Source organism: Dermochelys coriacea, chromosome 9 (assembly GCF_009764565.3).
Source record: "Dermochelys coriacea isolate rDerCor1 chromosome 9, rDerCor1.pri.v4, whole genome shotgun sequence".
Classification (NCBI taxonomy): domain Eukaryota; kingdom Metazoa; phylum Chordata; order Testudines; family Dermochelyidae; genus Dermochelys; species Dermochelys coriacea.
The window spans coordinates 25,742,744-25,762,432 of record NC_050076.1 but is presented as its reverse complement, the minus strand read 5'-3'; positions in this window follow the sequence as shown (position 1 = coordinate 25,762,432).

The following is a 19,689-nucleotide window of genomic DNA, read 5'->3' as shown; positions in this document are numbered from 1 at the left end:
AGTGATTGCACAAACACTTACTCAAATGCTTATTTTACACATGAGTAGTTCCACTCAAGCCAATGTGTTTTTCAAAGGCTCATAACACAGAAATGAAAACTGCTTTTCACTCCAATACTCCAAGACACTCACCCTTCTGTGCCAAGTTTAAACTTAAATGCCCCCAGCCACTCCTGCTACACTATAATTAATATAGTGAGCTACCTCTCTCAACTCTCAATAATAAGTAGAGGGGCAAGGAGAGAGGCAATCTCCCTTGAAGGAGGAATGGCTTTTGAGTAACGGGTGATGTGTTTGGTGCTCCTCATTTATATGAGGTCTCAGTAGTGTGACCCAATACCTGCAGTCTTGATTAAACATGAGGGCTCTGTGTAGAAAAAAAAAAACAGATGTCTATTTGATAGCATTTGATAGGAGGAATTCAGTTTTGTTGCTTTCAACATCCCAGTTTTTCCACTGAGGCTCTGTTGTAAAATTTCTAGTTATTAATAAACTACAATACAGTATAGCATTTATACAGTATTTTTTAAATGTTGCACAAACTTGGAATTAGACATTTGCAACTTGGTACTAGCATCTCATGAATAACAAATTGCTCAAAGGTTTAAAGGTTTGGGGGATTGTTGCACAGAAATTATTTAATAAACCACTAGAATTTAAACCAACAAATAAACATTGCACAAAAGAAACAACAATTAAATACAAGAATTTCTCTTATTTAAGACAGTCAGCTATGTTGTTAAAAGCTTATGGCAAGAATTAATTTTATATAAAAAGATAGTGTCCTTTTAATTAGGCTGTGAGAAATATGAGAATAGGGTTACTGTTGGCAAAAACGGACAGCTGCTAATTTTACAGTGCTTGTGTTGTGACACTGTGTTTTCACATTAACATGCCCCATTTCTTTACAAATGTTAATCTTATCATTAAGTAGAGAGCCTAATTAAGGCTTTATAAATAATAGATGTGCTGTCAGACAGTTTGGTATCCCTTGGGAACTGTGGAAACTACAGGCTATGTACAGACCTTGTACAAACAAAACGTATCTTGGTTAAACATTAGTGGCCATTTTGGTACCAAAAAAACCCCACAAGAAAAAAAGAGGGTTCCTTGTAGTTCTCTTAAACTGAGTATCTACAACAAATCCAGATATATTTTTGTAGGATTGAGGCCCTATTGTAAGCTGCATATTTAACTGTACACACTGAATAGTTACAGTCAATAAATGGGGCTACAAATAGTGTGTAAAGTTAACTACATGCTTCAATCTTTGCAGGATTGATATCTGGGTGTCAAAGGATTTTTTCCACCTTCTCCTTTTGTTCAGCTCAGACATGGAGCAAGACATGGAGCACATGAGGCCAGCTGATGATGTCCGTCACCTCTCATGCAGCACTTAGTAGTACCTTGCACTCTAACTGATCTCAGGCAAATGTCATGTTGAGAAAGACTGTAGTTTTGACCAAGTTAGGAGTCCCAGGATCGGGCCCTGAAAGTCCATGATGTATTGTGATAAGACATAGAATAAGATTCAGCAAAAACTAAAAAGCACCAACTTAACTAAAATAGGTTTAAAAATGTCCACTCATTGTCTGTATTTATGGGTACCATCTACTGCCAGATAAGCAGCAATTCAGTGTAGTTTTCCATAAGTATTGCTTCCCGAAAGCATCTCTGTTGGGAGTGATATCATAGCTGAAGTCCATTATCACTTCATAGGCCAAACCCAGGCTTCTCTTATTATTACCCCAGAAACACAAGCAATATAATGCTGCAAAAATAACATTTTCACCTGTATTCTGGTCAGCCAGACCTGGATGCCCACACAGCATCAGTAATGCCAGGAACAGAGGGACATGTGCTAAAATGCACTATAAGGATCTTACCATGTCTCTCACCTTAAGCCTGCTTCAAAATGCCTCTTCCACAGCTCCAGCCACAAAGAACATACAAAAAGAAAAGGAGTACTTGTGTCACCTTAGAGACTAACAAATTTATTAGAGCATAAGCTTTCCTGAGCTACAGCTCACTTCATCGGATGCATTTGGTGGAAAAAACAGAGGAGAGATTTATATACACACACAGAGAACATGAAACAATGGGTTTATCATACACACTGTAAGGAGAGTGATCACTTAAGATAAGCCATCACCAGCAGCAGGGGGGGAAAGGAGGAAAACCTTTCATGGTGACAAGCAAGGTAGGAAGAAAAGGAGTACTTGTGGCACCTTAGAGACTAACAAATTTATTAGAGCATAAGCTTTCGTGAGCTACAGCTCACTTCATCGGAATGCATCCGATGAAGTGAGCTGTAGCTCACGAAAGCTTATGCTCTAATAAATTTGTTAGTCTCTAAGGTGCCACAAGTACTCCTTTTCTTTTTGCGAATACAGACTAACACGGCTGCTACTCTGAAGCAAGGTAGGCTAATTCCAGCAGTTAACAAGAATATCAGAGGAACAGTGGGGGATGGGGTGGGGGGGGGAGAAATACCATGGGGAAATAGTTTTACTTTGTGTAATGACTCATCCATTCCCAGTCTCTATTCAAGCCTAAGTTAATTGTATCCAGTTTGCAAATTAATTCCAATTCAGCAGTCTCTCGTTGGAGTCTGTTTTTGAAGCTTTTTTGTTGAAGGATAGCCACTCTTAGGTCTGTAATCGAGTGACCAGAGAGATTGAAGTGTTCTCCAACTGGTTTTTGAATGTTATAATTCTTGACGTCTGATTTGTGTCCATTCATTCTTTTACGTAGAGACTGTCCAGTTTGGCCAATGTACATGGCAGAGGAGCATTGCTGGCACATGATGGCATATATCACATTGGTAGATGCGCAGGTGAACGAGCCTCTGATAGTGTGGCTGGTGTGATTAGGCCCTATGATGGTATCCCCTGAATAGATATGTGGACAGAGTTGGCAACGGGCTTTGTTGCAAGGATAGGTTCCTGGGTTAGTGGTTCTGTTGTGTGGTTGCTGGTGAGTATTTGCTTCAGATTGCGGGGCTGTCTGTAAGCAAGGACTGGCCTGTCTCCCAAGATCTGTAAGAGTGATGGGTCGTCCTTCAGGATAGGTTGTAGATCCTTGATGATGCGTTGGAGAGGTTTTAGTTGGGGGCTGAAGGTGATGGCTAGTGGCGTTCTGTTATTTTCTTTGTTGGGCCTGTTCTGTAGTAGATGATTTCTGGGTACTCTTCTGGCTCTGTCAATCTGTTTCTTCACTTCAGCAGGTGGGTATTGTAGTTGTAGGAATGCATGATAGAGATCTTGTAGGTGTTTGTCTCTGTCTGAGGGGTTGGAGCAAATGCGGTTATATCGTAGAGCTTGGCTGTAGACAATGGATCGATTGGTATGATCTGGATGAAAGCTAGAGGCATGTAGGTAGGAATAGCGATATTCTTGTTAACTGCTGGAATTAGCCTACCTTGCTTGTCACCATGAAAGGTTTTCCTCCTTTCCCTCCCCTGCTGCTGGTGATGGCTTATCTTAAGTGATCACTCTCCATACAGTGTGTATGATAAACCCATTGTTTCATGTTCTCTGTTTGTGTATATAAATCTCTCCTCTGTTTTTTCCACCAAATGCATCCGCTGAAGTGAGCTGTAGCTCACGAAAGCTTATGCTCTAATAAATTTGTTAGTCTCTAAGGTGCCACAAGTACTCCTTTTCTTTTTGCGAATACAGACTAACACGGCTGCTACTCTGAAAAAAGAACATACAGCGTGTGAGCTCCACAGGTTCGGTGGAAGTGTGACACAAAAGTTGTGCTCTGCTTGTCTGTCTCTTCCTAAGTATGGGGAGAAGACAACATGGATTTGGCAGCTAGTGTCTCCATATAATTAGAGGAAGCCGCATCTGCTGGGTCCATGAATCCATATACATGAATTATATGAACAGCATGGCAGTAATATTCTCGACAAGAACTCTAAAATCAAAGACGTTGAGAAAAGACAAACTGTGCAGGACTAAGCCATCTCCAGTGGCCAGATCCTGCAACTCTTTTTCATCTTAATAGCCCCCTCTGCAGATCGAGGCACTAGCTTGGCACACTTTCTTGTACCCTGCATAATGCCAAACCTAACCTGGTTAGGTTTTTAATGGCCTAAAACCTTTGATGAAGAAGCAAAGCAGAACTCGGAAGAAAAGTGATCTTTCTTCTGTCTGGTCACACTTCAGATTATTTCTAAAAGTTGTTCCTTGACTGCTTTACTAATTTAGGGCCTACTCCTTCTTCCATTTAAATCAATATCTGAACTCCCGTTGATTTCAATAGTAGCAGTATCAAGAGGGCTTTTTGGTCTTTATTAATGTTCCATTACTAAAGTTAATATATTTTATTTTTTTAAAAATGTGTTTTACTGAAGATAGTTACCAAACACCAATAGCACCAAAACTTTAACTCTTCCACCGTACTGAATATTAAAAATAGGTCAGGACAGCTGGTTTGACCTGAATTAAAAATTAAGGTATTAATAAAGCAGATCTGCTTTATATTGAAAGCAAGTGTACAATGTATGTGATAATGTAATTTTACAAGTGTATTAAACACATACAATACTTTTCACCAGGCAATGTTGTTTCACTCGATTTATTCATTAAAAACATACATTAAAATGTATGGTTTTCAATTATACATATCTGCGTGGAAAAGTGTAGTACTGAAGATTACTAAATAAAAAATGAGTAAGACAGGTGTTCAGTTATTATGGATATTGTGACTAGTATGAACCTAATAAGCATTTCAATGCATCTATTTTAATTTCCAGATTGTAGCTTACTTTATTAACGGAAGTAAACCTACTGGAGTCAGTTTGGGCCATCAAGGAGAAACAGACAAACAAACAAAAAGACTCCTCTCTTTGGCAGACCTTTCTCACAATAACATGTCCCTCCAAAGGTAGGTAAGGCGATACATGATGTTGGGAAAAATGGATTCACACTCTGAAAGCTGGAGCCATGGAAGAGGCATGCTGGCACAGGCAATAGGAATGTCTGAATTTCACACACATCCAGTCTGTTCAAATGATCAGCAATCAATAGTCAATGTCAACTCTGGAAGTGTTGCCATTAGATTTAGAAGCAAATGGGAGCTACAGGCACTCCACATCTCTGAAGAAGAGGTCAATTATTTACACTTTCAAATATGGATTTCATGTCCTAACGTTTGAAATCCAAGTTTGAATATTTTGGGTTAGTGCACACCTTCAAGCTCCTGTCCGAGGCCGAGGACCAAGACATTAGTCGGAAAGAGTCCTTCAGCTCTTCCTGCTCTCCAAAGATTCTCACTCTTTTCTCACAACCACCACACTCCTGTATCCCCTTTAAGATGGAGATTAAAGCCCTCAGACTGGTTATAAAAAGAGAGGTAAATATAATAAAAATCAGTCTCTAAATTCCTCTTTTCTCACAGAGGAATAGAGCAAAAATCTGTAGATCCTTCTTGTTCCAGAGGAGAAACCAGTCTCCAACAGCCCAAATTTACAGAGGTGCTCATTCCTTGACAGGAGCAGCATAGCTGCCAATCCACCCACTTCCAGCAGCTGACTTCCTCTCCCTTTTGAATACTCAGGAAAGCCAACAGGCTCCAGCTGTTTTCAAGCCCTATGAGTTGACCCTTGCTTGTCTTCTGCGGAGCTCCAGGACTTTTTGACATAGTCATTCTTGTGGACCCTGACAGGTGGTACATTCTGCCTTACTTCTGCTGCTTTCACTTTAGGACTTTGTCTGTCTCAAAAAGAGGAATCATAGAAGATTAGGGTTGGAAGAGACCTCAGGAGGTCATCTAGTCTTCCTGTTCCAAGCAGGACCAACCCCAACTAAATAATCCGAGCCAGGGCTTTATAAAGCCAGGCCTTAAAAATCTCTAAGGATGGAGATTCCACCACCACTAGGTAACCCATTCCAGTGCTTCACCACTCTCCTAGTGAAATAGTTTTTCCTAATATCCAACCTAGACCTCCCCCTCTGCAACTTGAGACCATTGCTTCTTGTTCTGTCATCTGCCACCACTGACAATAGCCTAGCTCCAGCCTCTTTGGAATCCCCCTTCGGGTAGTTGAAGGCTACTATCAAACCCTCACTCTTCTCTTCTACAGACTAAATAAGCCAGTGGTTCTCAAAATAGGGGCGCCGCTTATTCAGGGAAAGCCCCGGCAGGCCAGACCGGTTTGTTTACCTGCCGCGTCCACAAGTTCGGCCGATTGTGGCTCCCACTGGCCGCGGTTTGCCGCTCCAGGCCAATGGGGGCTACAGGAAGGGCGGCCAGCCCATCCCTTAGCCTGTGCCACTTCCTGCAGCCCCCATAGGCCTGGAGTGGTGAACCGCGGCCAGTCGGAGCCACGATTGGCCAAACCTGTGGACGCAGTAGGTGAACAAACCAGCCCGGCCTGCCAGGGGTTTTCCCTGAACAAGCGGCACCCCTAGTTTCAGAACCCACTGAAATAAGCCCAGTTCCCTCAGCCTCTCCTCATAAGTCATGTGCCCTAGCTCCCTAATCATTTTTTTTTGCCCTTCGCTGGACTCTTTCCAATTTGTCCACATCCTTTTTGCAGTGGGGGGCCCAAAATAGGACACAATACTGCAGATGTGGCCTCATCAGTGCCGAATAGAGGGGAATAATCACTTGCCTTGATCTGATGGCAATGCTCCTACTAATGCAGCCCAATATGCCGTTAACCGGACCCATACTGATCTCATGATATGACTCTACAACCAGAATTCTCCAGTTATTTCCAAGGAAAGTTCTATATGCCATGGCTTTTAGTATTAGAGGTAAAGCATGATTCATTCCCTAGAAGTCACTCCAAAATACACCCCCAATGCCTGTCTCCAGAGCAAAATTATTATACAGCTATATTTGAAGGGGGAACATGCTGCTGCTGCTGTTGTTTCTCAGATAGCAACAGGATTTCCAAAAACAAATGACCAAATATCATGAGTCAGACCTTAAAAAAAAATCAGATTTTAAAAAATAATAAGTTTGTGAATCATGGTTTCTGAGACATCTTTGAATGTTTTCTCTGCAACTGTGAGGGCTAGAAATTTAATTTAAAACGAAAGCTGAGATTCTCATCTAAATACATGACTCCTGGAGCTGAGGCTTTAGAAAACATGGCTATTGCAAGACTCACCTCAAAATTGAGTGAGTTGGGAACAATGCAGCAGAGAAGGTCCATTTATTTCTGCTACCCATAGTTTTATACTTCTCCGTCTTGATCCTTTGCTGAAAAATAATCTACTTGGAGATCAGGATCTTTTTTGACAAACTAGAATACCCTAAAAGAATCTTATGCTATTACTCAGTCAGAGGCATACTTTGGACAACAAGTGTGACCCCTTTTTCTTTTTATTATTATTGGAAAAAAAATAAATCCATAGATTAATAGTTGTGTAGGTAAGATGGAGAGAAGGCTCCTTACAGAAGAGTTTAACTGCCACTGAAGTACCAGCCACCAGTGCTCTCACTCCCAAGCCAGCCACAAGGAACTCCACTGACATTGTATGCAACAGGGCATATCCCTGATTTCAGTACAGTTACTCTGGATTTATATCAGTGTAACTACCAGCCTATTATGGCCTTTTGACTCCAACCCAGAATTCTTTTGGTTGACACATCAGTCAGTTGGCTGGTGTATAGGAGTGACTCAAGGCTTTAATTTGTGAAATTCCTAGCACCCTCATCTCCCACAGCACTTCTCAGGACCAGGCCATATAAATGACTTCCCTGGATACCCACATTTAACAATCTGGGATGTGGTGAATACAGTCACAGTGCAGATGAAAGACCATTTGCAACAAAGAGTCTGGCTGGGCGATAGGGTCAAACTCTGCTGAAGTTCTGATAAGGCCATGCTACTTCTGTGAGCTGTATGCTGTTTGGCATCTTATATCCCGGCTCAAGAGTTCACAGGTTGGTATATAAATTAGCCTGAGATACACCATCCTGAAGCAACTCATTTCTCTCCTAATAAGGAAACTATTAATCCACTGCTGGAGTATGTTTTATAATGGCTTAGAAGCCAGGACGTATAATTTATTATTATAGAATCAGAGTCAGAGGTGACTGGTTTGGAAGCTGCTGTTGTCCTGTGCAGATCTGAGCTGGGCTGAGTCAGCACTGTAGGTGCTGTTTGCTTTCTTCTCCTTTCCTCTTAGGCCCCCCTCTTATTGGATCATGAAAGTGACACCCTGCCCAGTGCCCCTTCTCCCTTGCCACCTGCCTTTCCATTTCCCAGAACAAAAGCCCCACATAGGTTAATTCAGGAAGTTAGGTATGCAAATCAATATGGATTTCATAATTTATCCTCTCCTAAATCATCTTACCTAGAGCCTGATCCAAATCCCATTCAAGTCAATGGAAAGACTCTCACTGACTTCAGTGGTATGTTAGATCAGGCCCTAGTAGGTAAAAACAAAGGATGGTTTTGTTTTTTTGTTTTTTTCCCCAATAGCTTTTTAAAAAAAAGTTAATACAAACATACAGACCTGTAGACTTAATCCTTCTCTTTAGCCACGGAAAAGGTACCACACTGACAGTGGAAGTACATGTCCTATCCTGAAGGAACTACATCTTTTGTTGAGAGGGTTGTTCGACTTCCATGCTCATTCACATGCTGACATCTCTGCTGACGCGCTAATTAACTATGGCTTTGAATAACAGTGTTTTGCTGAAAACCAGACCTTTAAAAACATTTGATACATGGCCTTAAACACCCAGATTAGGCTTTTTAAGAAAATTGAAATAGGTAGCAGTTTAAAAAAAAAAGAACAGCTGCACTATTATTTGTCATTTGCAGCAGCAGTCATTTTAAAATCCTTATAAACTTTGTCATCTTTTGTCCTTAACTAAGGATGAGGCAACAGTATAGAAAACGTGCTCACTTTCCTGTCCTTTTTCAAGGTTAGATGTGTTTTGGAAGAAGGTTAGCTTTAGTATTTCAAGAGGCTATAGTAAGGATAGATCTGAACAGCATTTCACAAGAAAATGGATTTTTGCTGCTTTCCCTAGCAGCTAAATACCCTCTATCTACTTCTCAAGAATAGTGTCAATGGGAAATGGTCAATCATACATACTGGCACAAAGATGTTCCATATTTAATAATCATGGGGACCAATTTTCTTTATTTAAAGCAGTGTTACCCTTCTGCCAGGTGTTATCAGCAGTAATAAGGGATATATCTAGGATCCCTCTTGACCCCCCACCCAGAAACCCAAATTTACACTTCTGGAGTGACCTAAATAGTCAGAACTTCCCCACTCACAACATTCTAAGACTGTGTACAAAGAGGGAAATCTCTGTTAGGGAAAAGGAAACAAAATCAAACTTGGGAAAACACAGCAACGGAATAGATGTGCAATTAAAGAATAAAATACTCCCCCTACCGCTGACTTAGGCAGCAGTCCATCGAACTCCCTTCCCTCCTTCTGATGAGCATGTCCTGCCAATAACAGTCCCTTAACCACACCACCTCACACACACACCAAACCCTGCTCACAGTTTGGATCACAGAGTAGCCATAGTCCAAGTGTCTCTTTGCAGGCCTGTCTCTTGTCCCACATGGAGGCATCACCATCTTACCCAGCTCAGTGATTCAGCTTTATGAAGTGTTGTGTAAGTAGGGTCTCACCAGAGCCCACTCAGCTCTGCTACTGTCCTCTGCATGATCTCTGCATTCTTTGTGATACTCTCCCAGTAAAGTCCCTAGTTTGTATCAAAGCAAAGTCCTCAGTCAGCATTGTCTCTCACAGTGAAAAGCCCACAGACAGGGAACCAAGAACACCTAAAACGCATGTGCAGACTTGGGAATTAGTTTTTTATCTCTTTAAACCTCTCTGGAAGCCAACTTTCCCTCAAAATCCAAGTTACTGTATAGTCATGGTGACTTTCCAAGTCAGGAATTGTGGGTAGGTAGCCTATGCAAATGAAGTTCTCTATGGCAGTTCTCATTGGAGTCTCTAACTAGAGAACCAGGCCTATGGGTTCAGTTGTGCTATTAAGGCACTGCTCTGTGTAGGTAGAAGTGGGGAGATGCCCTAGTGAATGTTTCAAAGGAAGGGGGCAAGAGTCTTCCTGGTGCACAGGGGTAGTGCACTCAGTTATCATGAAATCTCCTGGTCCTGAGGCACCTTCCCATAAAAGCCACAGAGGGAATTTCACAAGAAAAGATAATACAGACTAAGATTGTAAACTCTATGCAACTAGGGGTGGGGGGATGCTCCATGTCTTTCCACCCTGGCCCTTCCATCCCTCCCTTGAGCCTGTCAAGTCCCCACTCCTTCCCCTGAGCAAATTCCCACATCAGCAAAGGAGCCTGTATGAGTGTGAGGAGAGAAAATGGGTATGAAGGTGGCTGAGCCCCACTTCTGGCTAGTAGCGAGGGAAATCATCCAGGTGTGGAGGGCCTTCATTGCCTGCAGATCTGGAGAAGGAGGAGTGGAGAGGGGAAGATAGGTTCATCTCCCCCAGAGTTCCAGAATGGTATTTGAATTCCCACCTACTATACTAAGAAATGCAGCAGTTGCCATAAATGAATATTTCAGTGGGACTAATAATATTTTATTGAATCTGGAGGATTCATAGGAGCTAGACAGTCTATGAAAGAGAACACAGATTTCCTTAAAGTAACAGTTCTCACCTCAACGAAGTGGCTAATAGCAAGTGATTGCTTGGGCCAATCTTTGCTTACAGATTTCCCTGGATCATCTTGTTATATACCCACTAGCATGGCTTGTGCTTTAGAAAGCACAGCAACATGCCCTAGTAATTGCAAGGGCTCCCAAACTGCATTTAAATGCTGTTTGTTTGGAAACTTCTGCATATTGTTGATGCAAATAACAACATGCACTATTTAACCAAAGAGCTAAAGCCAATCCACTAATGACATTTCTTTTAACCATAGCCAGCTTTGGACCTTTTAAAATCTAAGGTATTTATATGGCCCCCCCATCACTATATTATCTTAGCACAGTCTTTAATGTACTTATGCTCAGACCACCTATGTGAGGTAAGGAAGTGCTATTATCCCCATTTTGCAGTTGGTGAACTGTGGCACAAAAAGACTAAGTGTGGGCTCCAAGAAGAGACTTGGGCAATGCTGAGGGTCACAGCACCTGACTTTTAGGCCCCAAGAAAGAACAAAAAAATAAATCACAGGAACAACACTGTGATCCACAAAGCGGAGGATGAATGGGGAGAGATGGGCAGCTAAGAATGCAATCCACAAAAGCCTGCATGGTAAGTGCAGAGCTTCCAACGCTAGCCAGTGGGGGTTGCCAATGACCAGAGTGTGCGCTCAGCCTCCCCGCTTTCTGGGAAGGGGGAATCTAAGTCAGGGCTGCAGGGAGGTGCAGCTGCTTAGTGATCCACGAATAGGAACCCATGACCTGGAGTCCAGCAGTTTAGACACCAAGTGTTTCTTGCAAGAATGAGTTAGGCTCCTGCCTCGCTCTACATAAAAACAGCCAGAGGAGAATGGAGTGCTGCAGCCACAACCCACCTGTAATATTTAGCCCAGTGGTTAGAGCATTCTCCAGTCAGAGGGGGAGAAAGGATTTGAATAGGTGTGGGGGGGTCTCCCACCTCTCATGAGAGCGCTCTAACCACTGAGTTATGGGATATTGTGAAGTGGGTTTCCCATCTCTCCTGTTGCAGCTGTTACCCTGTGTATAAATAATGAAAGAGCGATGATTGGACCGGGGGGCTAGACCCAGAGTCTCCCACTTGGATGCCCTCACCACTGGACTAGACAGTCCCTCTTGTTGTCTGGCCCAGTGACCGTTCCACTCTGGATAAATAAATACTTAAATAGTCATTGGGTCAGAGGGGTGGGGGTGCGGGAGAATGATTCTGTAGCCCGGTGATTAGGAAGCCCTGCTGGGTGGTGGGAGACGCTGGGGCTTAGTTTGGAGACAGGTGGCTGGATGCTGAGAGTGAGACTGCCATGCACATGCCCAGAGGCAGGAACAGAGGCCCCTAGGGAACTTTGAGCCTGAAAACTTAGGCACTGAGTGAGTTTAGCCACCTGCTTGGTTCTGCAGGAGTTTTGTAGATCACATCCAAAACAGAGACTTAGTCACCCAAGTACCTTTGTGGATGTAGGTGACTTTCCCAAGGCCACACAGGAAAGCTGTGGCTGAGCAGGGAAGTGAACCTCTCCCAAGTCTCAGACTACCATCCTAGCTCCTGGACCATCCTTCCTCTCACCTGGTCCCAACACTATAGGTACTGCCTTCAATTGTTTTGCAAGAAATAACTAAAGCATAATCTGGCCTCCAAATTATTACAATATTTTATATCAGAAAAAAGCCCTGGATCATTTTTTCTTATGCAAAATCAACATCTTGAATTTGGGTAGAAAAAATTCACACTATCAACAGATTGGTGATTACAAAATGTTTGCAAACAAATACGGTAATGAAGTACAAATTGAGTATGTTCTGAAAAGCTGCCTAACAGTTCAGAGCTTTTTGTGTATCAATTGTGCTCAGTTTTATTCTGAATCGTAATATTTATCAGAGACTGATGTTGATCAATAAATGGTTTATTTTGACATTGTTAAGCACTGGAATAAATTGCCTAGGGAGGTTGTGGAATCTCCATCACTAGAGATTTTTAAGAGCAGGTTAGACAAACACCTGTCAGGGATGATCTAGATCAGGGGTTCTCAAACTTTTTTTTGCTGGGCCCCCCCTTTGAAACTTTAACTGACATATTTCAGGCTCTGAGAATCCCCCCCCCAAAAAGTGATAGAAAATTACTATACATACTCATAAAAGCATCCTCGTGGTATTGCCACCCTTATTTCTCTGCTGCTGGCTGCGGCGCTGCCTTCAGAGCTGAATGGCCAGAGAGCGGCAGTTACTGTATCCCCCACTCTCACTCTCTCCCACAATATTTTTTGTGATTTCATGCCCCCCTGCACTAGTCTTATGACCCCCTTTTGGGTTGGGACCCCCAATTTGAGAAACACTGGTCTAGATAATACTTAGTGCTGCCTTAAGTGCAGAGACTGATGTAGAGCAATCATATTTCCAGTGGACTGGGACCACTTCACAAAGAACACCTTACGTAACACAAAATAACCCTTATGGAGTCCCAGCAGTGAGACGAGGGATTAAACGGGCTTGGAGACTGAACCTGGAAGATGGTCCCTACAGGGGAAGGTCAAGGTATATAGGCAGTATATAGGCACACTGCTTCTCTGTTGTTGTTCTGTGGGTAAAACAGAGTTTTGATCACCAGATGCCATCATTCCAATGGAAGAAAATTCACACACAACTATTAATTCACAAAAAGCATATAGGTAAAATACAGACTGGTGCAAAGTTTGACAAAGGTTCTCTCGCATCATTTAGAAATATTTCTGTATCTACTAAAGAAATCTGGGCCCACTTCTCATTTACACTAAGGCTCCTTCACATAGCTCTGGCAGTATAAGGGGGCTTAAAGTGGATATAAGTTGCCATTAAAGGGAGATTTAGACCCCTTTACACAGCCAGAGTGATGTAAAGAGACCTTGGAATAAATGAGAATCAGGCCCCCAATTTTTCTAGCACATTGGAGGCAGAAAGGTTTTCTTTTTTGGGAGGAGAAAGTGGGGAGGTTGAATTTCACAGGTAAGCTTTAAAAATAGTCCAGTTCTAACAATAAATTTCACTTTATTTCCCCTACACCAGCCAAACAGAGCATCTTAGAGACACCACAGGTAAAGGAACAAAATTATGTCCTTGGACATTTTTGTAGAAGTCTGGATATTATCTATAAATAACTGACCTATATACAATACCACTGCACAACGAAGCCATATCAATCAATAATCCAAGACAGTCTTTTTAGAGTTATTTACTGATCCACCAGAACAACAAGCTTACCACTGACTTTTCTCCTACAAGCTACTTAAGGAGGAACTTCACTGCAAAAGATTGAACAATGTAGCATTAAGCGGATGGTTAAAAAAATTCAATGCCGCAAAATAACTTTATGCTTTGGGTGTATAAATCATGATCAGAATAAAGACTGAGAAAAATACATTCAGTCCTGTAGCTTACCTGGCCAAAGTCACTATTTGATAGTGGAAGCTGCTGAGTGCTCAGCATTTTTGACAGTTAGACCACTTATTTAGGTGTATAAATTGGGTCTCAGCAGCTAAACTGCAAGAATCTACTTTTGAAAACCTTGTTCTGAATGACATGAAGTAAAACAGATTTGATTAAAAACAACCCAATGTAAAAACATTACAGCTCAACTGTATAGTTCAGTAAACCCCTTTTGATACATACAGGAATCTATTAGGGTGGGAAATCAGGGTAGACCTGGAACCCACTAAGCTTCAAACCTCAAAATCAGACAATAGGCTTCACCCTACATAACCCACTTCCATCCCACATCTTCCCCATAACCACAGTCACCATTCTGATCTAGTATGTATTTCCCCCTTGGCCCAGTCTGCCTTGGACCAGTCCAGTTAGGCTCCTTCTAGGATAGTCCCAGCACTGGTTGCAGTGTCTCCTTGGGCAATTCAGTTGTGACTCTTCTTAGGACAGCACTTCTCAGGCTTAGCTCCTTGACCATCTGGTATGTTAAAAAGGAACGTTCAGCACCCATTCACCTCGGACAAAATCTCCTTTGCTATCTGCCCTCTTGCATACCTCAAGAAGTGATCTGGGCAACACTAGCCGCCACCCTCCCCCCCCCCACATACACACACACAAATACATAGCTCAGGTCACCAATAAAATAACGGGCTTACAAACATTTAGAATTATAAACAAACACACACACCTTTGAAATGCCGAGTATATACAAATTAGGTATGAGTTCAGGTTTATTTTTTTTCTATAAATGGTGAAAACAATATTGAAACTTTCATAATGCGGTCTTAGGCCTCTTTTACATACACCAGGTTCAGATTCACTGGGGTTGGATGAAGGCATAGGAATTTAGGCCCAGACCATGGGGCTCAGTTCCTGAATTCACATAATGAAATCAGAATCTTAGCTCATTTAAAAAGAAGTGATTCCAGCCCTACTAGGTGTAAGGCAAAGTTTGAAAATATGAACACAGTGTAACTGATGCCTGCCTGTGGCTGCAGAGAGCTCCTATTTGATGTAACCGTGAAATCTGCTGCTACGCCAGCTAGACCGCGTGAAGGTAGGGTCATGGGGGTAGTGCTCCCAATTTCCTTATTTCAACAGGTTTGTTGTCCACTGGCATCAGAAGTGGAACCAGTGGAAAAGATCACACGGCTAGCTCTGGGTGACATTTTCCAGTGACAACAATTCAATCTAAAAATCATCATGAATGGCAGCCTCACAATGCTCATGGATAGGCCAAAAATTCACAAAGAGCTTTGTCACACAGGTTGTGGGTACAAATAAAAGTTCTAATGAATCACGCCTGGTTCCCAACCCACAGCTGAACTTCAGACAAGGTTAACACGAAGAATGCTTTTTGGGTGAGTCAAACATTTAGCGCAGCTCCATTCCAACACTCCTGTCATCTGGAGCTGACATTCCCACATGCCCTCTCAGATTTTCACTCTTAATTTTGGATTACCTGGCCTCTCTAGATTGAAGTGAGAGCCTAAATGTTACTTGAAAGTAGTTTTTCTAATTCAATTACAATAACTCCGGCATCCAAGATATTGGAGGGTGGATGTAGAAAGGATTCTGAATTAAAAATACGCCTGTAGAAACATTTTAAAAAATTCGGTATCAATTGAATACATCACATTGAATTAAAATATTTCAGAATTCCTGTTTTGTCATTTGAATATTATCAAACAGATTATCCTCATATCCATAGTCAACTTGGTCCCACACTAAAATGATTTTAAAGCTTATTCTTAATAATCTTCCATAAAATGTCTTCTAGAAGTGCTGATTGATTGCTAACACAATACATTGCTTTAGTTTCTAATTGGATACATTCAGTAATTTTACTGACTGTTTAGCATTCAGCATCTGATGCACTCTTTCACATGAGCTGGGAGAAGTCCTCCAAAAAGAAACAGAAAGGGGCTAGGAGCACACAAGGACAGGAGCAGTAGCTCTATAGCATAACGCCCTCTAGTATAACTATAAGGTTACTACACTGCAACCAGAGGGTATCATTGCAGCTTGTGTAGACACATTCAAGCTAGGTTTAATTTAGCTAGTTCAGGTATTGGAGCACTGAAGTTGCAGCAGCACATGTGCCAGTGCGGGCTGTACAAACCCACCTGGAAACCTGGAGAATTACTTGCACTGTACTGCAACTTCACTGTTCCAGGACCTGAGCTAGTTTGATTAAAGCTAGCTTGGATATATCTACACCAGCTGCAATCACACACTGTGATCTCAGGGTAGACATACCCAAAGCGTAACTTACTTCCTGAGGAGCAGAAGAGGTAGAAGTATAGTAGGAAATGCAACTAACAGGCATAATAAAATATAATAAATAAAATAAAATAAAATAAAATAAACCAGGCCCCCTCCTCTCAGACCACTTTTCCTGCTACCCACCTATTTCTGCTCCTTGGCAGGTAAGTTACTCTCCTTTTGCTTGTGCGGGGACTGCCAAACCAGCAGCAGCTCCAAAAGCCTATTGAAGTTGATGGGAATCTTTCCATTGATTACAATGGGCTTTAGATCAGCATAGTTATACTATACTCTCACTTACACTCTGATGTAGAGCAATAAAGTACCAGAAACAACTATACCAAAAAAACAAGTTTCCATCAATAGAAGAAATACGTCTTCTATACTCTGAAACATTCCTAACAACATTCAGATTCCACAATAATATTAAGGAAATAAGTCAGTGTAATGCTACTTAGATATCAGTGCAGTACATCAAGGGAAAAAGTATTCAGTGCAAGATGTTTTATTTATGAGATGTGTCAATTTTATCTAAACTAAAATAAAGATTGGTTGGATAATCCCCAGCTGTGTGAATCAACACAACTCCTTGGAAGTAAATGGACTGCACTGATTTAAACTAGCCAAGAAAATTGCACGCGTATGTGTGTGTGTGTGAACATGCCCCTGCATTTGTCTGTAAGCAATAAGATTTGGTGCATTCCACTGAACACTCAGCAGCTGCATCACGGCAAGAAAATATAAATAATGAAAGTGGGGGAAGATGAAGACAGACTAAAATCTCTACAGTAAAAGCTCAGAATATTTTTTTTCTAAAGCACAACAATATTTTTAAAAAAACCTGTAAAGTCTACAAGAATTTAGAAAAGAAGGCTGTAGCTTCAAATCATACACATAGGCCTCTGCTTTGTTTTGTCTGATGGATCTTTCTTCTTCAGTAAAGCAATTCTTTAATAAGAAAGAACACAGGATCTATAGAGAGAGATTAGATGCTCAGGTTTCAGAATAGCAGCCGTCTTAGTCTGTATTCGCAAAAAGAAAAGGAGAACTTGTGGTACCTTACAATGCATCCGATGAAGTGAGCTGTAGCTCACGGAAGCTTATGCTCAAATAAATTTGTTAATCTCTAAGGTGCCACAAGTTCTCCTTTTCTTTTTTTAGAGGCTCAGACACAGTGCTGCAGCCTTGCAAGTTAGGACTCCTCAAACCTTTATCCAGACTGAGTACCTCAAACTAACTCAGGATTAAATTAAATTTTCAGTAACAGTTCAATAGCTTCCTAGTAGAGATAAGCCTTCTGAGAGTCAAGTAGAAACACGGGCTGGATTCTGCCTTCTTGTAAATCCAGAAAAACTTCTTTGAGCCTAGTGGAGTTATTTCAGTTTTATCCTAGTGCAAGAGAGCAGAATTTGGTCCTCTATCTACAGCATACTACAATTCAGTGTTCAATGCCCTCTACAATGTTCTATTTCTTGCTTAGGGTGGAATTACCTAATGAACTTCAGTAGTAGGTATACGAGACATTTGCTCAACACCTTTCAGCATTTACTCAGCCCTCAGAGTATTATATATCTTTGCTTCTTTACGGATGTGTTGGATTTATGCATTCATATCAAACATTTAAAAGACTGAAGCAGTTTTAGAGTTAGTGCTGGTAGCATCTGATTGTGTGATTAGGTCCCTGTTTCCACAACATTAATTGGGGTTCTCTTATCTTTTATTTCCTTTTGATCTTAAAGTTGATAAGCTGTGAATCATTCAGCCCAGAATGAAGTATAGCCCATTGCATACTGCCTCATGAATCCAGAACACCCACGCTCCTGTACCTAGGCATTTATACCAGGCTCATCACCATAGTAAATGACTATCTAAATTCCAGTATCTTTTATAGCCAAATGTATACACACAGAGTATACTTTAATTCATGAGGCCTCCAAATTTAAGCCCTGGATTCAAAAAGCCCACAAACATTGAGTGTCTAGATCCAAACATCGCAGCTAGGCACTAGCTCTTTAATAGGCTAAGCCCTTGAAATATAGGGACATGTGGATCAAAAATCTGCAGCTCATGCCATATCTGATTTTAATGAAAGACAAGAAGCTTCCTCTCTCTTGCTGCTGTATATCCTTTGTGGAAGGATAAAGAGGATAAAACCCATTTCAGCAGTTTGTAAGATCTCTCTAAAGGGTTCATTCTACACATGCTTATTGGCATAAATTCCCTTTCAAATCCCATTCTAAATTTAAAATGAGGAAAAATCCACAGCATTGTCTGTTAATTCCCAAGGCACATCTAAAACTCCCTAGCCATGGAAATGAAAGTTAATGCAATTAACACAGTTCTCCCACTTCCTGGATGTAGTCATAGCGATGAGGTGGGTTTTATTGTTTCTCTTCCATAGCGCTGATTTCTAATAGTCCCCATGCTACAGCACAGAATCATGCTAACACAGCACAAGTACAGTACAATCAGTCTTACCTAAGATCCCTTGCTTCTACCTCTCTTCAATTTTCAAATACATATCTTGATGTCGTACCAGGCACTTCCATTTCAGTGGCATCTTATCTTCATGGAACTGAAAGTCAACATGAAGTAAAAATATGGTTTGGTTCTATGATGCTTTATTCCAACATGATAGATGTGGTGAACAAGGGGGCTATTCCAAATACATTTGGCCCGTCACTTATGCCTGATGCAAACTTGTGGCAAACAAAATCAACTAGGAAAAGAAGGTTTTACGTAAGCAGGCAAACCAGCAGAGGAGGTCCATATTGTAGAACTAGAAATCTTCACAGTTGCACATCTTTAGGTCCTGATATGTGAGGTGCAGACTTCAATGAAGGGTGCAGCACAGTTTGCAGGAGACACTCCGCATCTCAGCAGCTGACAGCAACTATTCCTTCCGTGCACCTAGGTAGGTCACTTAGTCTATTCTGGATACATCTAAATTGCCACTGGGTGGTGTCATCCCCGGTTCAGACAGACATACAGGTGCATGCTAGCATGCTAAAAATAGCAGACACACCTTAATGGCATGGACAGCAACTTGGGCTTGCCACTCGAGTACAATCTTGCCCATGATCATGGGTATGTATTTGGGCTGCTAGCCTGAGCCATTGCCTGTGGTGCTCTGGCCATGCTACTATGTTTAATGTGCTAGATAAAGAAGAGCTATCCCCTGTATGTCTCCTTGAGCTGGGAATCACACCTCCCAGCTGCAATTTAGATGTACCCTTAGATTGTAAACTGTTGGGGGCAGGAAACCATCTCTGACTGTGTGCCTGTACGGTGACATTCTCAGTGGGGTTCTCATCTTAGTTAGGATCTCTAGATGCTA